Below are 19,874 nucleotides of genomic sequence, written 5' to 3'. Positions count from 1 at the left end.
GTTAAAACTCTGAAAACAACACATGAGAGTTATCAGATATAATGATCTTAGCCTGCCTGATTGTTGTCTGGTCAAAAAGCTCATGCATGATAGATCATGCAGTTAGCTAACATCATGTATTAATTTAGGCAGAAACCTAAATTCCAAATTTTATTCTAGCTTCATGCATTATTTATTTTTATAAACACCTGAATGTCGGTTTGAAAGTTTGAAACAAAAAAAATGTAGCATTCAATTCACAGCAAAAAAGAACACGTATTCAAGACATAATTAGAGAGATTTCAAATTTAAAGTGTAAATTGCAGGTTAACCACCACAGCCAATTAATGTGTAAATTAAAGTGCTCTATATGTATATATTTCATTATTTCTGTCTTAAAATGCGTTAAAATAACATTTATTGGGGTTTCTTCAAAGGTAGCGTGTTTTTTTAGTAACTGGGTGATGACGTCATAAGAGGCACTCGCAACCCATACTCTGCTAGATTCTTACTGTATTATGGCTATTTGGAGAACGACTGAGGATGTGTGAAACCATCAAATTCTTTATGGACCACAGCCCTACAATTTATAACCGGTCAGGCGTGAGAGAGGGGAGGAAATTGGTGTGAGGAGAATGAGTGGAGGGTTGGCCAGGTGTCCTGGTGAGTAGCTACGTTAGAGCTAGTCTAGGCTATGGTGCAAACTTAACCCGGATAATATAAGGGAACAAGCCAGTCTTTTCAAAATCTTGCCGTCATGTAGAATAGCAAGGAGGGACAACGACTGAAGACATTATTTACTTACATGGTGTCAGTCCAAATCAGAGCTGTAGAGATGCACACACTGCACAGGCACCAATCGCTAGTCTCATCGACGCCTCAAACGTCATGTAATACACTTCCTCAATCCACGCTTTATCAGTTTCTCACGATTTAATCAGCGATGTTTATTGTCAGAAAAGAAAAAGAGAGATCGATGTCCCCATCACTGTGTTTGTGTGGGCTATCAGCAGTGGAGAGTATGCGAATAACTTTACATCTGAGGCGTTTAAAGACTCCATTTGTCCATTTTTTATTTCTAAAGAAACACGAAAATGTGTAAAAGGCTCCATTACCTTGTATCTTACGTTATGGCCCCGTAGAAGCAATTTTTGTAAAAATAGGCTAACGATTGCGTCATAACCCGCGACTCTCTGTCGCACAGTAGAGAAATTACCGTACGGACAGGAGGAGAAGCTCACGAGCAATCGGGGGGACGTGGAGGCAAAATTTTTACAGTAAAATACTGGCAACACTGTTGCTTATAATTTATTGTTAATTGTACAGTTCTTTACTGTAATCTACAGTATGTTACTGTAAAAATGTTTTTAACAAATGAGTTTTAACACTAAATTAAAACTCGAGTTAACTAATTTCACTTGCAGAAACCGACTGCCTTAAACTGACCAACTATCATTTAAATGTATTAGCATTTACAATGCACTAATAATATGGGCAAAGTATTAATGTGAACTTATTTAATCAGAAACCACTAAAAAATATTGTAAATAAAGATATTTCCACTAGACCAGCAACTACACAGTCGCCGCCTGTTAAATAAAGCAACATGCAGCATATCATCAATGTTTCTAGATCTTCTCCTGCACTGAAGCACAGGCTCTACTCTTCAGCACAATGGTGACCCCAAAAATTTATTTTACAGTAAACTGCAACAGTGTTGCCAGCATATACCTGTTTTATAACTTACAGTTTATTACTGTTAAAATATGTTTTGTGGGTGTGTCTTTTTATCTTACACTGTTAACCCTTTCAACCCCACAAGAAAATCCACACTACAAAGAGTAAAAACTAACATTGATAGTGTTGCAGTGAGATAATTAAGGGAATATGTAAGTGATTGTTGAGCATTAGTGATGAACACCTGCTGTTAACAAGCAGAATCACTGAAGGAAAGAGGAACACACGAACAGAAAATAGGGAAACACAAGAACTACAAATGACTTCCAGCCATTACACATTATTACACTTAATATTAACCAGTATAACATTATTTATGTCATACATCTACAGAAGTTGTTACTGAGATGTTTAATTGAACATGTTTGGGTTGAAGTTACCATTATGGAGATCAGTGTTTGCTTTAGTTGGGATGCTGATTCTCTTGCTGCTTGAACAGTGGTTTTGCAAGCCACACTTGTGCACACACGGTTTGTGAATGTGTAAGACTGGAAAAACTGGAAGAACGAAGAGAGAACTACTCTCTGAGAGAACAAAGGAAATTAACATTTGAAATCACCCTTGTGCACTATCGAGACGAAAGTCTCACCTCCAAATCATTTTTAGTCTGCATTTCTTCCCCTCATCCCCCACTCCTTCTCCCTCATGCTGAGATCGCCAAAACTCACACAAGAATCTATATGGTTTAATGTGAATAATTATCATCAAGTATTATACATGTTTACTATCATTTGAAATGTCTCAGTGCGACTGGTACAAGTGTCTCATTCCCAAATAAGTAAAACAAAAGGTAATAAGGTTTTTAAGAGTTTAGAGATAACTGGCACACAGAGGAGGGTGGTTCTCTAGACAAATGGTCTCATACCCCCAAAAGGTGTCAACTCTGAATGTAAATTCCCATTGTTAGCAGATGTTTCCATGTGAAAGAAGTTTCTGTCTATATAATGAAATGCAACTAGAAGATTGGCGCGATTCTGTAACCCAGATCAGCCTGTGAATATTGAGAGTCACCAGGACTCTCAGCATCATGTATTTCCAGGCACGTGCACACATAGACATCAAAGGGGGCTTGAGCACCTGCCCTTTTTATTCCTGGAGAGAAAGTGCCCTTTTTTCTGGGGTGCTTTTTTTCTATTTTTGATAATATAATATATATTCCTGTTTGCGCACAGCTTCCCTGTCAAACAAATATATTTATTGAAGAATAGTATATCTAAATATCAGGTCCGTCCAAGTGATCTGAGGGCGCGCGCGCATCCTGGTGTGTGACGTGTGCGCAGACTGGTGCATAGATATATACACTAGATGTTGTGACTAGGGATGTCCCGATCAGGTTTTTTTGCCTCCGAGTCCGAGTCCGAGTCATTTGATTTTGAGTATCTGCCGATACCGAGTCCCGATCCGATACTTCTATAATACATAATAAAAGAATAAAGAAGAGCGAAAAAACAGATCCAGGATGTTCCTTATTTTTTATTTAATTCACCTTATTTTAACATTCAACAACTCTGTTAACAAACAGAGCACTTCTGTGAGGTAGCTTGAACAATCAAGTAGGCTAATAAATAAATTCTTCACTTTTGGACTTAAGTGCAACAGTAAATATAAAAAAGTCTAATATATAAACAAATAGCACCTCAACTTAAAATACCCGGTAGGCATGTAAACAAATAAAAAATAAAAGTGCCACAGTGTTTGCAAAGCCAGTAATGTGCTTTTAGGAACTGCACTCCTAACTCTTACGCCGGTTTCACACTGCACTGTTAGCAGAGCGTGCAGCGCATTTTTTTTTTTTTGCCGCCCATGTTAACAGATTAAACCAGGCTTTAGAGCATTCACACCGCACGCAGAGGTGGCGCGGCAATGCGTATAGCAGAGCAGAAGTACCGCGATCGTTTCGGCGCCGAGTCTATTTTTGCTGCATTAAAGTAACAATAGATTGATCATGGCCAAAATACACCGCAGTTTTATCCCAAAAGTGCATTTATGATATCTATTGTGTTTTAAACAGTCAATCAAATGACCAACAGCAATGTAAAAAAAAATGTTTTTCCAAAAACAAACTTGTTGCCATAACAATAAAAACAAAGATGAACCAAAAGTTATATAAATGAAATTATTAATAAAATAAGCTTCTTGACAAGTCTTTTCTCTTAAATGTATTTGAAAACGAAAAAAAGCAATGCCAACTTATCCATTAGAGTACTCTGTCTGTACACAACCCGCGGTTCAGCCGCGCGTGACAAACACTGCCAGTGTGAAAGCAAAACGCGCGTGTCCTGCTCCTGCTCACCATACACACTGCTCCTGCGCTGCTTACGCGCATGCAGTGTGAAACCGGCGTAACTCTGTGCCACTATAGATGTGTTAAAAAATAATAAGAATATATATACATATATATCCGAGTCCTGATCGGGAGGTAACGTCCGATTCCGATCGAGTCTGAAAACACGTGATCGGGCCCGATTTCCGATCACGTGATCGGATCGGGACATCCCTAGTTGTGACCCGCCTTGTCTACGGCAGGTCATTGGAACGAATGTCTTTAAGGCGATATCTAGTGTATATATCTATGCACCAGTCTGCGTACATGTCACACACCAGGATGCGCGCGCGCCCTCAGATCACTTGGACGTGGCAGTGTTATAAGAGGTAAAAACGATATAAATACTGTTCGTTTTCTCACACAAACCGCTCGTTTCGTGTCTTAGGCCATCAATGTGTACTTACGATGGGGAATTGTTTAATTTGGACGATGGGGAATTGTTTTAATTTGGACTCTGTGCATGCTCTTTGAGACCGTGACCATAGACCTGCATTATACGACTGACAGACAACGGTTTGACCTAAAAATATCAAAATTTAAACTACTGCGGAAAAAAAGACACCTACATCTTGGATGCCCTTGAGGTAAGCTAAAACATACCAAAATTTAATTTCAAAGTGAACTAACCCTTTAACTAGTTGACGCCTAATTTGCATACAGAACGTCCCCAGTTAATGACTTACATCAAGAGCCTTTCCCCCTGAAATTTAGAAATCTAAATTGGTGAATTTAGAAGAAATCTACAGATGCAAACAGATGGAGGATACACTCTAAAAAATGTAGTAAATCTGAGTAACTGCATCTGGTACATTAATACATAAAACTGAGTAGAAATAAGTTAACATTAAACATTAAAAATAACAATATTTATAAACTTTTTATTTATGAGTAATTTAACTTTTTTTATTTCCTCTAAACCTTTATAAAATAGTATTCCATACAACCACATACATGACATTGGCTTTTATTGAATTTTTACTCAATTATTTTGGTAAGTTTAATTCAAACAATCAAGTAAGATTTTCAGAGATTTTATTAAGTTAATAAAGTTAAATATTTCTGTAATATTTACTAAGCCACAAAATATTTTTAAGAGTGTAGTAGGTTTAAAACAAACTCCATCTAAATGTGGATTTTGAAGGTTTTATTTGATGATGATGATACAGTCCTCCCTCAAATGTGAAACTAAGTCCATGTCAGTCACCATCGGTTATTGTGTATGTGTGTGTACATTAGAGGTCGACCGATAGTGGATTTTACCGATGTACATGCATAAACATCTACAGGGACATGGACCTTCAGAAGGTTGCCGCTGTAAGGGAGGAAGGAGAGACAACCAGGGAATGGAAGTAACAGATTTTATTTTGAAGTAGAATACCTTTTTTTTTATATAATTTTATTAAATTGCTGTATTTTTGTATTTTGTCAATCTTTTTTGCAGTGATTTTTTTCAGTAAAGTTAACAAAATAGCAGCAACAGCCCTCTTCAGTTTAGAGTGAATATTTGTGTTGATTTTAAAGTGTTATGTATTCTGATAACACCAAAATAATTAAAATGATGTAGTGCCTTGTGCAAAAATAAACAAATTATTAGTAAAACACGCCCCTCTGCTTGATGCAGTTATTTAGGTTATTCTAAATATATACTTGAAACTAGTAGCATAGAAAATGTTTTCAAAACATGCACATTGTGGAATGGTTCCCTTTGCTGCTCTATAAACCTAGTGAATACTAAGGAGACCATGGTTTCTGTGTGAACTGATTATTTTGTAGACATCTTTTGAAAATGAAACAATTGCGTGAGTTTGAGGAAGATAAAATTAATTAACTTTTTTAATAATTTTTTTAAAAAGGAAGTCAGAGTTGAGTTAATATATATACTTTTTTGTTTAAAAAAAAAAAAAAAAAACGTAATTATGAGAAGTGCCCTTTATTTCACTTGAGCCCCTGCCCCTCAAAATGTCTGTGCACTAATGTCGGGTTCGCATCTCTTCTCTTTATTCCAGAGCATTTGATGTTTTGTATTGATTATCTTTGAATTGATTATGTTTTGTTTGTTTGTTACATTTATATAGCGCTTTATATATGTTATGTATATTATGTATTTGGCATGGTATATTTACCTGACATAATAAATTGTAAACATTTGATTTTATTCTAAAGGACTCATTATTTGCAGTAAAGAGTTAAAAGGAATAGTCAAACATTCATTCACAATGATGCACAGATATCATTAAAACCTTTTCATTTATGCAGTCAGATGAAATAACAAGAAAATACATATGAGAAAATGTATTTCATTTAATCAAAAATACTTTGCCATAAGAAAAGACAGTAACACGCAGAGACCTTCCCCGCTGGTCGGATGCCTACATTGGGCCGATTGAGCGCGGGCTTACAAATGATTGCGGTTATATTGATTAAGATGACAAAATCATCATATAGCCGTTCGTTCACTAATCTCAATCAGAGTTTAATCCTTTATCGAAAGTGTTACATTACCACCACTGTGAAACTACAGCAATGAGTTACAATGATGATTTTTTTAACACATCATGCACAACCAAAGAAACAGAACTACACTGTCTGGTAGAAATCAGCATGTCTCTCAACAATGGTGGCAATCATTTTTTAATTAATTTATTCATGCAGCAGTGCATGCTGGGAGTTTTATACTGAACCCAGCATGCATTGCGACATGAAACTTTTGATTGTCACCATTGTTGAGATTCAAATGCTGAGTGTTGATGTCTGTGTGTTTCTAAGTCAAGCAGGAGTTTAAAATGTTATAATGCACTATGTGATTTCAATATCCTTCAGAATAACTGATTACAGAAATATTGCTGGATTTCATGTTGTAGCTTCACAGATATATGATAAATAACCATAAGTTCAAATCTTATACACATGATAAGATCAGAGAATTAGGCACGTCCAGAATGATTATGGCATCATCACAATGTCCAAAAACATAAACGTTCCTCCATACTTTCGAGGTTATAGTTACTCGAGAGGACTGAGATCAAACCGAGATGGGAGAGCCACAGCGGATCTATTTATTCCTCCCAAAGGACCAGGCAAATGATTGTGCCGTGCTGAAGAAGGAAATTATTGTCTGTCTTCACGGCTTAAAATTCATTTATGCACTTTCAGAAAGTGCATAAATGAATTTTGAGCCTTGTGTCCCTGTGCAGATTCAGGCTTGCTCAACTTGTTAAACCAATAAAAAAATGAGGGCTGGGCAACGATTAATCACATCCAGCATAAAAGTTTGTGTTTACAATATATATGTGTGTGTACTGTGTATAATTATATTGTATAAATAAATACACACACATGCATACATTTAAGAAAAATATGTTATTAATATGTAAAATATTTGTAAAATGTCTTAAATATATACATGAGTGCGTATTTATATATACAAAATAATTATACACAGTACACACACGTAAACACAAACTTTCATTTTGGATGTGATTAACTGTTGCCCAGCCCTAAAAAATGCAACAAATGTTTTAAAAAGTTTTTGTGAAACTTGGTAATAAAGAATGGAATATTTTCATCCTTTTTATATTTTTTTATGTCAAAATAGTATAATTATCTTGTTTTAATGATTTGTGACACCAAAAAAAAAAAAGTGTTATCAAAGATATTATATTACTATAATTTTTATCATGTACATAAAATGTGCATTTAGAAATGGATTGCACTATATTTAAGTTTTATTTGAATCTTTCTTTTCACAAATTACATATCACAGTCTTACACTCTTGCACCTGTGGGTCCATGAAGAACCTTTAACATCCATGGAATCTTTCCATTTCCCAGTTTCTTTATATAGCGGAAAAAAAGGTTCTTCAAATTATTAAAATGATCTTCACACTAAGAAAATGGCATTGCTGCAAAAATTCCCTTTTGAAGCTAATTTTCAAGTTAATGTACTTCAGTAGAATGTACAGTACAGTAACTAAAAAGGAAAAATATTGGCTTATCTATATTTTAATATTTCTAATGAAACATGCCGTGTTACGAAAGCCTGCATCTCATGTACAGGCCTATAAGAGGATATTAACTCATGTGAACCAAGCCATGGACAGTGATATCAGAAACACAATAACAGAGGTTACGTACAGAAAAAAGAAGATAACATGTATTATTGTTGCCACTCTGGTCCAGCACAGGGGTTTCCTCTCTTGATGGTTTTGATGAGCCTGAAACTCCATGAGGATCTGCTTCAGAACGTTAAGAGTGTACGACCGCTCTTCTCTGCTGTCTGCTACTGAGTCTGAAGGGCCCGTTGTGTCCTTTACGCTCTCTGTGAGAGGAATTATATATGTATTTATTTGAAATATAAGATGTTTTATCAAGGATCAATTTCTTTTGAAGAACTCATAAAAGAGTGAAATTAATTTTCATTTTTCCCTGCCTGATGCAAAAAGTTCAGATATAGAAAGCTCAGATAGCATTTACAGCTCTTGAACAATAAGTTCATGGAGCAAAGATGCCAACATCCAAATCACATTAAGATGAGTAATGGGAATGTGCATGGATAACTAACTAATAAAATGCCCCTCGTTATTAGATGTTGGGTGAATATTTACCAGAAAGAGCAGATGTGCTTTCCATTGCTGCTACTGAAACTGTCTGATTTCCTTTAGCCATCAGAAAATTCACAAAAATAGTCTCCAGAACACTGATGCCCATGAGAGTGAAGATGACAACACAATACATCCCTGAAAAAACATTTAAAAAAATAGTCAAAAGTTTTTTAAGCAGTGTCTTATGCTCACCAAGGCTGCATTTGCAATAAAAAGCAGTAATATTGTGAAATATTACAATTTAAAAGAACTGTTTTCTGTTTTAATATATTTAATAGAATATATTGATTTATTCTGTTATAGATATACTGACTTTTCAACATCATTACTTCAGTCAGTGTCACATGATCCTTCAGAAATAATTAGAATATGCTGATTTGCTACATACACTCTCTACTCTAATGAACTCACCAATCAGAGGGATATTACTGGCTGGCGAGGACAGCATGTCTTTAAGAAGCAGCAGTAACACAGAAATAGCCAGAAGTAAAGTTACTTTAAAACTAAGCTTCTCTCCTCCACTTGAATCGATGAAGAATGAGGCCAAATCCAGCACAAGGAAGTACAATACTGGCATCAGAAAAATAATGACATACAGTACAGGTCTCCTCTGCATGGTGATCTGCAAGAACAGACACTTCTTTAAATGCTTTATCAGAGCAACTTTACATTAACATGGGAGACCGGAGCTAGATGTTACAAGGTCTGTATCTTATCTGTAAGGTTTTAAGTCAAAAGTTATATTACTGAAAAACTTGTTTTCTCTAGCAGTGGTTTTCGTATTTTGTAATAATAATAATAATAATAATAATAATGCATTTTATTTAAGGCGCCTTTCAAACCACTCAAGGTCACCATACAACAAGTAGCAACAGTAACAATATTATAACAGAAAATAACAGTAAATAACAATGCCAATAAAAAACACCAATAAAAAAAAAGTACTGGACTTGAGTGCACAAAGTAATACGCAGTTCTGAATAAATTAGTTTTAAGTTTGACTTTAAATTGAGCTAACGAGTCTGAATTACGGATGTTGACTGGGAGAGAATTACAAAGACGAGGAGAAACACGACTAAAGGCCCTATGGCCCATGGTGGCAAGGCGAGCAGAAGGTGTATGGAGGAGACCCAGTGAAGAGGAACGGAGAGTTTAGGGCTGTAAGAGGTCTGAAAGGTAAGGTGGAGCGAGGTTATGAAGAGATTTGTATGTGAGGAGGAGAATTTTAAATTCAATCCGAAAGTTGATAGGAAGCCAATGTAGCTGTTGAAGTGATGGGGTGATGTGTTGAATAGGTGAAGTCCGGGTTATGATACGAGCTGCAGAATTCTGAATCAGCTGGAGTTTATGAAGAGATTTGTGTGGTAAACCAGATTATAGAGAGTTACAATAATCAATGCGGGAGGTGACAAGCGAATGAACAAGAATAGAGGGACTATGCGGAGTGAGAAATGGACGGAGGCGAGCAATATTGCGGAGATGAAAATAACAAGACCTGGTTATGTTATTAATGTGAGCTTCAAATTAAAGGGTACTGTCAAAGATGACCCCCAAGTTCCTAACCTGGCGGCAGGGAGAAGTGGAAGAACCGTCAATGGATAATGAAAAACTTCATGACTTAGAGAGAGTAGAATTAGTACCAATGAGGAGTATACTTCAGTCTTACTGCCATTAAGTGGCAGAAAATTGGCAGAAAACCAAACATTTATTTCGTGAAGGCAGTTGGTAAGACAGGCAAGGGGGAGAATGGAATCAGGGTTTGTAGATATGTAAAGCTGTGTATCATCAGCGTAACAGTGAAATTTAATACCGAATTTTGAAAAGATATTGCAGAGTGGGAGAAGGTAAATTAGAAACAATAGGGGGCCTAGGACAGAACCTTGGGGGACACCACAGCTAACAGAAGAAGGTTGGGAATGAAATTTTTTTAGTTGTACAAACTGTGTGCGGTTTGAAAGGTATGAAGTAAACCAGGCATAAGGAATACCAGTGATACCAATATCAGATAAACGATTCAAGAGAATACTGTGTGAAATTGTGTCGTAATAGCTGTTAAATGCATGCTACGAAGTTATACAAAATATTCATACTTACACATTACACATATATAATGTATAATGTATACAATTTATACATTATATAAATGAACTATATAATGAAGGAAATTTTTATCTGAAAGGTGAAAAAGAATACTTTAGCATACTTTTAAAAAGAGTACTTATTATGGAAATAATATACTTTGAAAGAATATACTTAAGTGTGATCTGAATGTAATGATTTTGGACACTTAACTGCGTGTTATTTAACAGTTAAATGACAATGTTGTCAGGGAATATACCAGACTCAGGTATCAGGTGAGAAGACAACACAGGTTTATTGAGCAGTACAAGTGTCATTGTGTCCAAGCCTAATCGTCACAGTTACATCATTGTTTTACTGTTGAGACTTACTTACTGAAGTGACTTGAAGTCAAGTCAAGTCAAGTCTTCTTCATTTATATAGCGCTTTTAACAATGTAGATTGTTTCAAAGGGTTGTTTTGGCTTTATAGCGGTTCTTGAATAAAGATATTTTCCAGCTAAAGTTAGTTTAATTTGAAGTGCACCATTCACGTTAATGATAATCTATAATTATGTGATTCTTATCGTTCTGCTCTGTACCGTATATATCAGCTGATCCTGGTCTGGTCCTATAGTATTGGCACTGCTTTTAGAAATATTTATACTGAGGAGTTCCCACTCTCCCTGAGTCTGAAAGGCCTTCTTGGAGCTGAGGGTCAGGAATGATGCATCAGAGAAAGGGTTAATTAGGAGCTCCATGCCTGAGAGAAAATCAACAACAGACATTTCAATTACTTTAATTTCAAATATGCATAGGATGGGATTTGTTTGTTTGTCTCACTACCACATGAATGCATAAAGGGGGTCAAACTGAACCGTATTCACCAGTTGACCTTCTATTTCTGCCATGATTCTGAAGGTCACATACAATGGACACTTTACTATCCATAAACCATGGGAGAGGAGTGGTAAAATTTATGGAAATTACATAAATCATTTTACCTCACATGACAATGCTAACATGGTGGCGGATGTAGTACATTCAGACTGCATTCATACCACACACATTCATGCTTGATAATATTCATACTATACACATGTATATTTTGTAATAGTTCTTCATCAAATGTAAAACCTACTCAGACAGTATATGAGTAGACTAGAGAAAGGCTACAGAAAAGGCTATAAAAAAACTTCCCAAAAGTTTGCTTAGAAATGTGCACATTTTATTTAAAATGTTCTGTCTCTTTCTGAAAAGATCATTTTCACATGGTCTGAGGGAAACGTGGGAAGTAAAGTTTAAATGTTTGTAAAGTTAAATCTAAATGAGTTTGTTAAGAAAAAGAACAACTGAATTTTATAAAGAATAAAGTTCAGCTTTTGTAATGCATATATAGCCTACAAGGAAAGTGGACAAATAAACATGTTTAATATATGAAAACATTTGTGTATCATCAGTTATTTAATTAATAGGACACCTATTTTCAAAGAAAACCATTCATTTGAATACGGGTCATTTTGACCCCCTTTATGCATTTGTGTACTTTTTTGGTTCATGCATTCTAGGGTTAAAAATCATGTTTGCCAACATCAGGGTTGTGCACCAAAATGCAGTTTTTGTCCAAATTAATGATGTTTTTGATTGTTTAATTTCTCCTGGATTGTAATTTAATATATTTCTCTTCCTTTATTTCAATTCAAATGCCAATTCAACATCCTGTGTGTGGGGCAAATTCCACTCAATTTCACGTTCATTAACTGAATTCTTCATTTTTGAATTCTGCCCAACCCTGATCATCATTGATTTCGGAGTTTCAGATGTACTTGAATGTATTGGAGACTGAAGGGTAAAATTGCAGCTTTGGACGTCAAAGGGAAACTGGTGAAGGTCCATCTTGCAGGCCGAGGTCAGAGCTAAAGTGTTAGATGTGAGAACAATGCCTTGACAAAGCAACTGCACATGTTGATTCTCTAGTGTCGCAAACTCTGTCTTGATGCTAAATAGAAAGAAAAAGAAGAAAAGTAGTTCAATAAAATCAAATGCAAACTTTAAAAGGTACAGATCAACCAAAAAATAAAAATGCGGTCATCCATTACTCAACCTCATGTTGTTCCAATGCTTTCATTCATCTTCGAAACATAAATGAAGAATCTGTTTTTATAGAATTTGAGATTTCTGTCCCTCCATTAAAAGTCCATTCAAACAAAATGTTCAAGCTTCATTAAGTTCATAAAGACATCGTAAAAGTAATCCATTTGATTTGAGCGGTTTAATTCAAGTCTTCTGAAGGAATATAACAATGATAAGCAGGTTTAATTTAGGCTTTTATTCACATATATTCACTCTAAGGGAATGAAAGTATTGTGGGTTTAAGACAAAATGAGGGTGAGAAAATGATGTCTGAATTTTCATCTTTGGATGAACTAATCAACCCTTTAAAGACTATGGAGATTCAGAGCTTTTTTTCACTTATAATATTATGTAATGGATCTTGATAAAAACAGACTAGGAGATCTTTATTTCCTAACTTTGGGATCTGCAGAGCAGTAGGTGCTACATGCAGCCAGAACGTGCTTGGTTTCACTAAATGCTGGAAAGTTGTCAGTTCTGAAAGTTTTTGTAAAACCCTTCTTTCCTTCCTTCCTTCCTTAGTTACTTACTTAGCAAACCATGTTGAATTGCAAAAAAATTGTCATACCTTTCAATTATGTTGATGTCTGGAATCCAAACCATATCTTTTTTAACTGAAGAGACATTGATCCCACAAAAGTCATGAGGATTCCATACGGTGAACTCACTGTTCCAACCCTGCAAAGTTTTGGGTATAACATTAACAGTAATTATAACTTGTGGTAAACCGACTTGGTCCAATGTAACAAGTTTAATAAGTGGCTTAAAAAAAAAAAAAAAAAAATTAAAGTGTAACTTTGTTTGTATTTTTTAATATCTACATATATAATATGTGACTTAAAATAAATTAGACCTTTCAATGACTCGCTTTGGTTCATCAGTCAAATAGTTACTGGGCGACGCCAAAAATTATGTTCAGATGACCTGTTAATTATAGCTTGACAGTGTATCAACAAATATTATCATCATTGTTTCCAGATAAAACATCTGATTACACATGTCATGGTTTTATAAGTTGAGTAAAACTGTGTGAAAAGGGTTCTGAAAACACTTACAATTATAACTGTGATTTGTGTTGAGATGCTCTGGGCTTTTTCATCCTTTAGAAAGAAAGAAATGTTGAGTGATGATAATACAACGGCGTGACGTCCTGTGTCATTGACATTCAAGTAAATCATGCTGGATTTATACCACTTCTGTGATGGAGGTCACAAGCAGGTTCATATAAATATTGGTAGGAGTTGTCCAGTTATGCACGGGCCGTAGGGACGTCATCTCGTCACTGTTGTCCAAGCCGAGATGCTCGATAAGTGCCCTATAACTGCAGTTTTCAGCAGCAGACACACACCCTGCACAGATGACACTTCATGTCCTTCATTTACACCTTTTTCTCTGTTCAACATTCATCCTTCCATAAATATACTTCTCCACTAGTGTGTTTGTTCCAATAATAACAATGCTAAAAGGAAGATATAAAAGGCAACTATGCTTATAACCTGTTCGGTGAACGTGGTTTTTCCAAGTAAAACATGTTTTTGCATCAACATCTTTGTTGATCCTGGAACAATAATCCAATCAAACAATCAGATTTGAGGGTCGAGTTTACAGTTTATGTCAAGTTTAGGCTTACAGCCAGGGTTAGGTGCTTCAACATCAGTGTTATTCACCATCGGAAATGATGGTTTTAGGGATACGTTATGGGTAGGGTTAGGTTTAGGGGTAGGGATAGGGTTATAAGTACATTTTCGGACAGGAATGTTGTTTCAGGATCAATAAAATATGTTGAACCGAACATGTCTAACTCGGCAAAATCACAGTGACCATAACTGTTCTTTACTGTTGATGTTACCCTTGTAAAAAAAAAAAAAGAGGTATACACTTTAGCATACTTTTTAAAGAGTACTGATTGCAGAAATAATACTTTCAAAGAATATACTTAAGTGCAAACTGAATGTAATGTTTTTCGAAAACTTAAATGCATGCTAACTGAAAATTAAATGAAAACGCATTATACTTTAAGCAGTTAGCTGAACTTAAAGTGTTTTGACCCACTTAAGTAGGACTTAAGTACATCCTTATATGTAATTGCATAATTACATCTACTGTCTTTAAAGGCACACTATGCATTCTTCCATTTTTGTCAAACAGCGACCCCTAGAGTCGCTGTGGAGTACTTGTATTTAACATTACTGTCGTAAATACCACTCGCGCAGAGCCGTCTCTGCAATGGAAAAATGTATAGTGTGCCTTTAATATATAAATAAAGTCACAGCTAAATGTACTGACAAGCATATGATAAACTAAAATAATGTAATTTCTATTCTATTCTATTTATGTCATGTATTTATCATGCTGTTGCTTAGATACCTATCATCACGCGCATGAACTCGACAATTGAATACTGTGGACTTCGACCAAAAACAGGAAGTAAATACAGGTATGTGCGCTGGCTGAATTAACATCAATTTTATTAATATTTTTAATATTAATATCTTTCACATCTACTGCAGTCAGATTCACCATGTTCACTCTGAAAGGAATCACTCACATGGCTGGGCACTTGTAATGACACATCAAGGATGTTAAGAGGCTAAAAGCAGGTTTAAACATTGCCCCATTTAAGTCAACAGGGTGCAAATTTTAAAAAGAGGATAACACGGTGTAGGCAACACCGATTTTTGTCGTTGTTCTCTGTACTGACACAGCACTCCAAATTTACAAAAAAATGACCGGAGTTCTCCTTTAAAGCCCCATTATGTAGGATTTCCGTTTTGGTCAAACAATACGCTGATTTCACGCAGCCGCCATTTTGAAATCGAAAGTGAGGCTCCGGTGGGAAAAACCCCGGAAGTAAAGATAAACAACAATGCCTTTGGACTACCAACCTGAAGCTGCTGCCACGATTTACACTATTGGATGTTAATATCCAATATAGGATATGTATATAGTTCATTCCTGCTTCTTTTTTTACTTTCTGAATTATATTTAAAAAAAAAATTATTTATAAATGAATTTCAATGTATATAGTCTAAAGTATGAAATAAATGTATGTACAGTTTTAGAATTGACAAAACATCATTAAACACAACAACGCCTTCGCATTCACGACTCTCCTGTGATTAAAGGCGACACTTCCGGTTTTCTTCCCACTGGAGCCTCGCTTTCGATTTCAAAATAACGGCTGCGTGAAATCAGCGTATGACCCCTAGAGTCGCTGTGGACTACTTGTATTTAACGTTACTGTCGTAAATACCACTCACGCAGAGCAGTCTCTTCACTCACGGCCTGATCCCCTCCCCCCTGTATACCGGTCCCCGTTCAGTCGGATAGAAGCTGTAACGAGTGGAAATAAGGTGTGGCCCCTTTAAGAGCTGCGCGCGCCCTGTTTAACTGTCGGCAGTCTGTATTGTATGTGCGCCTCGAACAAAAACCCGTAAGCGGGTTGTTTGTGTTTGATGCTCATTCTTGTACTATTTTTGTCTATCAAGTAATGCTGTGGACGGTATAACGTGTGACAGACAGTTACACGAGTTCGATTGGGGAATAAACACAACGCGTTACAAATCGTCGGACATCGAACAAGCACAGCTAGCCTCCGAAGATTTCTACTAGCACTAATCCATCAACAAGAACGCCAGGTGCTTTTTAGCTCACACCAACGAGTGAAAGCTTGTCCGAGTGATATACAATATAGACCTTATGTAGCCCCGCCCCTTTTCAGCGCTGCGCTCGTTGTCTTTTGACTTCCGGTCTGTATTTTCGCAGCGATTTTGCGTTTATTAATGAACGGCTCGTTTTAAAATCTTCCCGGTTGACTGACATTTGTTAAGTCATCTGCTTTAAACATTACAGTCCTCATGATAACTTTCGTTAACTTTACATTAAGTAAACTGACTTCAAAAGCTAATTACTCCTGGACAGCAGCGCCATGGAAATATACAGAGCGACCGCAAAAACGGAAGTTCAAAGACAATATTCTAAAGATGGCGGCGCCCTCGTTTCTCTGGCGCATAAGGTCTATAAGCAATATACTTACAAGTCCAACAGCATGTGAGGACGTGTTGGGGGAAGTGAGGTAGCCTATGCCGTAAAGCAGTCGAATTTTGTAGTTCTTTTTGTTCTCGCGGGTGTTACTACCCGAACCCCGAAGTTTAAAAGTACGATTAAAAACTATACAAACCCCGTCAGGCTATGGCAGATGTGTCATTCAACCTAATTTAAGTCGATGTACCATCACAAGGGTTTTGGAAATATATTATGAAGGTTGAAAAGTTACTTAGTGTTACTTTAAGTGTGTTAAGAAACATATGAGTCTCTCTTTAAGTGCACTTAAGTGGCCTTTTATTTTATTCATATTATCAGCAAGTAGTTTTTTTAAATATACTTAAGATCTGACATACACTACAAGTGAATGCAATTAAGCTCACTTATTTTTCATAAGTGTAGATAGCAAAATTAAATATACATATCAAATCAAAAGGCTCTGGATCAAACCAAACTGCAGTATTTTTGTGCAAATTCATCTGTCATGTGACTACATGACATACACTCATCCTCAAACACCAGGGGCAAAACTGCACAACACAACAACAGAAACAGTTAGACATTTAAGAACCGACTTACCGACTGAGGCAAGATAAAATATTAGCCACTGGAGATCCATGGCAAATAGTCGAATAGAGATGCAGTATTGAACAGATGGCTGTCATTAGGTCACATTTATATAGTGTAAATGAAAAGCATGTCCAACCTCCTCTCGTGTTCTTAGTGTGTGGCAGAAAAAAAATTCAAAAACCTATTCAAACTGCTGATGTCATACCTATATGTCATTAATATACATGCTTTGTGTTGTGGATTTATAAGGGGTCTTTGTTCTAAACAGAATCATTTTGACACTATTCTTTTCCAGACCATTATTATTTAGTTTGCTTGAACAGAACTTGATCAGATTTAAATAAAGTTAATTGTCAACCATGATTTATATGCTATATTCACCTGTGCATGTAACATCAAACAGACATATAAGAGATGCAACAAAACCCACTGGTGCAAATGCAAACAAACCGCAGTGAGTGAGTCTAGACCTTTGTTCAATACTTCATTCAGAGCCCTTGTACCGTACAGTGTTGTTTTATTCATTTAGCAGATGCTTTATCCTAAACGACTTACAATTGAGGAATACCACAAGCGATTTATCTTAAAGCGGTCCTTGATTATGATTTCACTTTTTTAACTTTAGTTAGTGTGTAATTTTTGAGCATCAACAAAATCTGCAAAGTTCAATGCAAAGGGAGATATTTTCTTTTACAGAAGTCGCTTTTTAAGGACTCCAACAAGCCGCTGATAGGGACTACAACGAGCTTCTTCCCGGGTTGGTGACATCAAAAACCCTAAAATGTACATAAACCCCTCATGAAAGCAGGTTCACACTGAGCACATGTGACAGACGTGACAGAGTCTGGAGACGCCATGGACAACGTTCTGCTGCCTGCTTTCATCTGTGAAGAGCACAGGGCGCCAGTGGCGAATTTGCCAATCTTGGCGTTCTCTGGCAAATGCCAAACGTCCTGCACGGTGTTGGGCTGTAAGCACAACCCCCACCTGTGGACGTCGGGCCCTCATACCACCCTCATGGAGTCTGTTTCTGACCGTTTGAGCAGACACATGCACATTTGTGGCCTACTGGAGGTCATTTTGCAGGGCTCTGGCAGTGTTCCTCCTGCTCCTCCTTGCAAAAAGGCGGAGGTAGCGGTCCTGCTGCTGGGTTGTTGCCCTCCTATGGCCTCCTCCACGTCTCCTGATGTACTGGCCTGTCTCCTGGTAGCGCCTCCATGCTCTGGACACTATCCTGACAGACACAGCAAACCTTCTTGCCACAGCTCGCATTGATGTGCCATCCTGGATGAGCTGCACTACCTGAGCCACTTGTGTGGGTTGTAGACTCCATCTCATGCTACCACTAGAGTGAAAGCACCGCCAGCATTCAAAAGTGACCAAAACATCAGCCAGAAAGCATAGGAACTGAGAAGTGGTCTGTGGTCACCACCTGCAGAACCACTCCTTTATTGGGGGTGTCTTGCTAATTGCCTATAATTTCCACCGGTCGTCTATTCCATTCGCACAACAGCATGTGAAATTGATTGTCAATCAGTGTTGCTTCCTAAGTGGACAGTTTCATTTCACAGAAGTGTGATTGACTTGGAGTTACATTGTGTTGTTTAAGTGTTCCCTTAATTTTTTTGAGCAGTGTATAAAGACACTTAAACTTATTTTATTTCAGCTAGTTGCCACTATAATAGTACTATAATAGAAAAAAAACTATAATAGTATATCAATGATACTAAAATACCACTGCTGTACAAAAAAAAAAAACAGTTGTTTTGTTTTTATTAAGAAACAACAAAATACAAATGATTTTTTTTATTATTAAAAATCTTATTGAATTATGCATTATGTGACATAAGAATCACAGACACATGTGGTCAGTCTATTGTGCCAGCGTTTACGAGGATTATGAGTGTAATCTAATGCCTGATTCCTCTGAAACAGCAGTTCATGACACTGACAGATGAATGTGAAATGAGAAGTCTGCTTACTGACAACCTAATCAGCCATTCATATACAATCATGATGTAGATCTACTGTGATTCATATTCACCTGTATGACTCTGTCCATGCAGTGACATCAAAATGTACACAACTGTAATTGAATTCTATCTTATATCACCACTTCAGCTGTTGGTGTAGTGGGTAATGCTTTATTGACTCAGTATAGCTTTCCAAAGGCATACTGACGGAGTGAATAACTAGGGTAGAAGTGTCAGATAAGGTGGTGTGCAGTTTCACTGGGGCTTCAACGCTAATAGCGCTTTACTATGTCAGTTTAAACTATTATGAGCGTATATGTGGGTAATTTAATTAAACAACATTTAACAAAATTAAATTGATTATCGTTTTTGGCCCCAATTTGTATCAGGTGTCTTTAACTACTATGGACTTACATAATAATTATTGTTGGGTACAATGCACTTATAGTGTTGA

At 36.5% G+C, this 19,874-nt stretch overlaps 1 protein-coding gene across 1 annotated transcript in view; it reads right to left on the bottom strand.

The window, feature by feature from the left end:
• The window catches only part of LOC308702727 (tripartite motif-containing protein 16-like), a 662,678-nt gene that overhangs the window by 9,292 nt on the left and 633,512 nt on the right, over nt 1–19,874 (bottom strand). The window lies entirely within an intron of this gene.

This window comes from Scardinius erythrophthalmus (assembly GCF_964197995.2).
Source record: "Scardinius erythrophthalmus genome assembly, chromosome: 1".
NCBI classification, from domain to species: domain Eukaryota; kingdom Metazoa; phylum Chordata; class Actinopteri; order Cypriniformes; family Leuciscidae; genus Scardinius; species Scardinius erythrophthalmus.
Note: the sequence above shows the minus strand (reverse complement) of the source record. Positions and strands in the feature narration are given on the sequence as shown.